Here is a 5,890-nt window from a genome sequence, read left to right on the forward strand (position 1 = left end):
ATAGTCAGAAAATCTTCCGGATCCGTTGTGCCATCATAAACTCCAATTGTTGGTATAGCAACATTTCTGGGCAATGGATAATTAGCAATTCGATCAATGAAACACTGTGTAGATTCTGCCATGACTGGTGGCTTGGTGGCTTGCTCTCCAGTAATGAGGGCAAAGAAATTGTCCATGGCCACAGCACGGACGGCGGGCTGCGCTAAGGGTTGCTTATACTTTGCTGGAGCTGTCTGCTTAAGAATGTCATTTAATAGCAACACTGCCTGCTTCTTTGACATGAACTCATCTTTGTCAATTTCATCATCAGAGTCATTATTATCATAGCTCAGGTTGTTATCATCCCCGGAATCATCAATAAGACTGCCCAGCTTGTCGAGTAGCCTGGATAACTTGTATTTTGATATAGATTACCTTTTCATTATTTCCTTGTCTTTGCCATCCGCCATCCGTCGAAAAGGTATAAATGATGGACATCGCCGTGGTTGCATCAATGGTTGTCGCTCTGGATTAGTAACAAAATTTGGAAGTCTTTCTGCACTTTTGGTTGTTGTTTCTTCGATTACTGGCCTTTTCTCCGAATTAGTTGCCAAATGTTTAAGCCTTTCTGCAGTTTCAGCAACTGTTTCTTCAATCGTACCATCTAGTGGCAGAACGGGTACATCTTCAACAGTTATCATGTCGTCAGATGATGGATTGTTGACTGCTTCAAGTACAAATGGAGCTTAAGTTGTTTTTGTTCCTTTTCCGTTTCGTGTGTTCTTTGCATTAGTGGATGGCGCCATTATTAACACATATTTCCTTATGAGGTAAGGCTTAGTGTGTCAACAAGATACTAGAAGTAATCTAGCTTTAGGAGGGCGGAGTGTTGCCGATTGATTTTTACCCTTGGGAAATAATCCCTGCAGACCCGGTTCACAAGTGTAGAAACTTGTGAGGTGGCTTAATCAATCTGTCATCCGTAGAGTGTAAAAGTGCTAGCCAGATGACTTCTAGTGAGAGAAAGTAGAGAGAGAAAGAGAAGTGAAGTCTCAGCTCTCAAAGTTGTCAGAATGTCTGAACTGTGTAAAATGACTACCCAAGGGGTCTATTTATAGTGTCAGATCCACCAGATTGTTCGGGGACACGTGTCAGATGATGATACGTTCTGTTATTCGTGATCCAAAATTTATGCTAAAGGTGGCGTTCTTCGGCCAGGGCTTACGCGCTAGGCGGCCTTCAGGGATTACGCATGATAGAGCAGCCTGTATAGCGGAGAACGCTGGACGGACAACTCCACAAAACTGTTGTTTCCAGCCTTCCTGATGCTACTTTTATGCAACCATTATGCCTTTTATGTGTGTATACGATAGGATACACCATTACTGATGATATTGGTTCTGGCAGTAAGCCTAGTGAAGATGTTGTTACTACTGAGCTGGCTGAATCTTTTGTTGTCTCTCAAACCATTGAATGAAAGCTGAAAAGAAAATTAGAGAGACGTCAGAAGAGACATCAGCTAAGGGGGAGCAACTTGCTTTAACTCTCCTCTTGCCCACACAAGAACCAGTACTAACACAAGAACCATCAGCTAAACCAAAGTCTATTGATAAACAAAAGGTCAAATATGCTCCTAGGGTTAACCAGCCCCTAAGAAAGGAACCCTTATTTGAGGCAGCTGATGAAGGCACTGTGGCAAGTGTTGTACCGGCTGATGAAATGTCCCGTTCATATCGATTATAAACGTTTCATATTAATTGATTTCGTTGCGAGGTTTTAACCTCTATATGAGACGTTTTTCAAAGACTGTATTCGTTTTTAAAACAAACCATAACCTTTATTTTATCGATAAAGGTTTAAAACATTACGAAGATTATCAAAATATGATAATCTAAAATATAGTGTTTTCACACGACCATTACATAATGGTTTACAATAATATTACACAATAATTTAAGTCTTCGAATGCTGTTTTTAAACAATATTATACATGCATGCTGACTTTGATTCTTGTCTTTAAATTAGCATGCAATAACAGAAGCTCTTAATAATCACCTGCGAATAAACATGCTTAAAACGTCAACAAAAATGTTGGTGAGTTATAGGTTTAACCTGTATATTATCAAATCATAATAATAGACCACAAGATTTCATTTTTTTCCCATAAATATCCATCTCATATTAGGCATTTCGCAAACTGCATAGAGATAAAATTCATTGATATATTGAACACATGGTAACCGACCTTAACAGGATGCATATAGAATATCCCCATCATTCCGGGACTCTCATCGGATATGATAAATCGAAGTACTAAAGCATCTGTAACTCGAGTGAGGCTTGTTGGGCCAAATAGATCTATCTTTAGGATTCACGTCAATTAGGGGCCATTTCCCTAATTCTTAGGCTACCAAGCTAAAAAGGGGCATATTCGGTTCGATAATCCAACATAGAAAGTAGTTTTGATTACTTGTGTCTATTTTGTAAAACATTTATAAACTGCATGTATTCTCATCCCAAAAATAATAGATTTTAAAAGTGGGACTATAACTCACTATCGCAGATTTTTACGTTGCCGGAAAAAAGACTTGGCAACTGGTCGATTCTCGAACCTACAACAAATATGTACATATATATCAAAGTATGATCGAATATATTCACAACATTTTTTAATACGTTTTAATGATTTAAGTTAGTTAAGTTAGTTGTTCAACGTTAGTAATCTACAACTAGTTGTCCACATTTATTAGTACAGAAATAAATCAATATATATTATCTCGAATCAATACACGACCCAGTGTATACAAGTCTCAGGATAGATCACAACTCAAAGTATATATTATTTTGGAATCAACCTATACCCTGTTTAGCGAACTTGAGAATTACAGCATATAGATTGTGTATGGTTGTTCCAAATAATATATATAGATGGCGTCGATATGATATGTCAAAACATTGTATACGTGTCAATGGTATATCAAGGTTACATAATATATGTTAGAATACATGTATAATACAATATAAGTTAGTTAGGATATGGTTAGCATAGATTATTTTTGTAATTTCATCCCGTAGTCAAATTAACCATTTTTAACCAATTTTGTTTTACTCATAACTTCTTCGTTTTAAATCCGTTTTGAGTGAATCAAATTGCTATGGTTTCATATTGAACTGAAATTTATGAAACTAAATAGAAAAAGTATAAGTTTATAGTCAGAAATATAAGTTACAAGTCATTTTTATAAGAGGTAGTCATTTCAGTCGAAAGAACGATGTCTTGATGACCATTTTGAAAAACATACTTCCACTTTGAGTTTAACCATGATTTTTGGATATAGTTTCATGTTCATAAGAAAAATCATTTTCCCAGAAGAAAAACTTTTAAATCAAAGTTTATCATATTTTTTAATTATCTAACCCAAAACAGCCCGCGGTTTTACTACGACGGCGTATGTCCGGTTTTACGGTGTTCTTCATGTTTTCAGGTTTTAAATCATTAAGTTAGCATATCATATAGATATAGAACATATGTTTAGTTGATTTTTAAAGTCAAGTTAGAAGGATTAAATTTGTTTGTGAACAAGTTTAGAATTAACTAAACTATGTCCTAGTGATTACATGTTATAATCTTCGAATAAGATAGTTTTATATATATGAATCGAATGATGTTATGAACATCATTACTACCTCAAGTTTAGTAGGTAAAACTACTGAAAATAACAAGAAATGATCTAGAGCTTCAAAGGATCTTAGATAGATTGAAAGTTCTTGAAGTAGAATCATGATACAAAAATAATTTCAAGTAAGATTACTACTCGAATTAAGATAGTTATAGTTATCGAATCGAATCAAAGTTTGAATATGAGTATTACCTTGATTTAGAAAGATAACCTACTATAAATAACAAGGATTTCTTGAGGTTGGATGATCACTTGAAATGGATTTGCAAGATTGAAAGTAAACTAGCAAACTTGAAAGGATTTTTGAAGTGTTCTTCCTATGATGATTATAGCTTGATTCTTAAAGTAATTTTTGATGAAGATGATGATTAGTTTACTGGAAATTTCGTTCTTGAGGGTGTGTGTGTGGTTAGAGAGAATTAGAAAGCGAATTGGAAGTGAAATGGAGTGGGTGCTGAGTGGTGAAGGGTGAGTGGGTTAAAAGGAGTTCTTGTTTATATTTCCTTGCTCATAATTCATGCTAGTTGTCTAATTGTTGGTTCCACATGTTTGTTGACTCATCAAGGGCTGCTAAGAGCTGAATTATTATGTGTATATACCAATAGTATATACATCTAGAAGCTGTGTATTGTACGAGTACGAATACGGGTGCATACGAGTAGAATTGTTGATGAAAATGAATGGAAATGTGTTTGTAACCATTTTTGCTAAGTAGAAGTATTTTGATATGTGTCTTGAAGTCTTTCAAACATACATTAATATATCTTAATACACTACATGTATATACATTTTAACTGAGTCGTTAAGTCAGCATTAGTCGTTACATGAAAGTGTTGTTTCAAAACCTTTAAGTTAACGATCCTGTTAAATGTAATTAATCCATTGTTTATTATATCAAATGAGATGTTAAATTATCATATTATCATGATAACATGGTGTATGAATATATCTTAATACGATATATATATATATATATATATATATATATATATATATATATATATATATATATATATATATATATATATATATATATATATATATATATATATATATATATATATATATATATATATATATATATATATATATATATTAAAACGTTGTTACAATGATAATCGTTACATATATAACTCGTTTCGAAACTCTTAAGTTACTAGTCTTGTTTTATGTATAAGGTTCATTATTAATATACATAATGAGATACTCTAATTATCATTTCATCATGTTAAACATATATATATCAATATCTTAATATGATTCATATGTATTTAGTAAGACGTTGTTATAACGAAAATCGTAATATATATCGTTTTGAGTTTCTTAATTCAATAGTCTCATTTTTATGTATATAATGAGACGACTCGTCCTAATCCATAAGGAGGAATACAATAACATATGTTTACATCACGAGGTATTTGACCTCTATATGATACGTTTTACAAACATTGCATTCATTTTTAAAAGACAACCTTTCATTACATCGAAAGTTGACATGCATGTATACCATTTAATAATATCCAACTTATAAATGACCTAATCTGTCATTTACTTAATAATAATCTTTATTGAACTCAACGACTTAAATGCAACGTCTTTTGAAATATGCCATGAATGATTCCAAGTAATATCTTTAAAATGAGCAAATGCACAGCGGAAGATTTTCTTAATACCTGAGAATAAACATGCTTTAAAGTGTCAACCAAAAGGTTGGTGAGTTCATTAGTTTATCGTAATTAATCATTTCCATAATTTTAATAGACCACAAGATTTCATTTCCATTTCTCATAAACATCATCTCATATCAGGCATTTCGCACTGCATAGAGGTAAAAAATTATTCATATGGTGAACACCTGGTAACCGACATTAACAAGATGCATTTAGAATATCCCCAAAATAGAATCCTCTCATCTGTATAATAATAAGTCGAAGTACTAAAGCATCCGTACCTCGGATGGGGTTTGTTAGGCCCATAGATCTATCTTTAGGATTCGCGTCAATTAGGGGTACTGCTCCCTAATTCTTAGGCTACCAAGCTAAAAAGGGGCATATTCGATTCGATAATCCAACATAGAATGTAGTTTCGATTACTTGTGTCTATTTCGTAAACATTTTTATAAACAGCGCATGTATTCTCAGTCCCAAAAATATATATTACAAAAGCATTTAAAAGGGGAGCAAATGAAACTCACCATACTGTATTTTGTAGTAAAAATACATATGACGGCA

Source organism: Rutidosis leptorrhynchoides, chromosome 7 (assembly GCF_046630445.1).
Source record: "Rutidosis leptorrhynchoides isolate AG116_Rl617_1_P2 chromosome 7, CSIRO_AGI_Rlap_v1, whole genome shotgun sequence".
Lineage (NCBI taxonomy): Eukaryota > Viridiplantae > Streptophyta > Magnoliopsida > Asterales > Asteraceae > Rutidosis > Rutidosis leptorrhynchoides.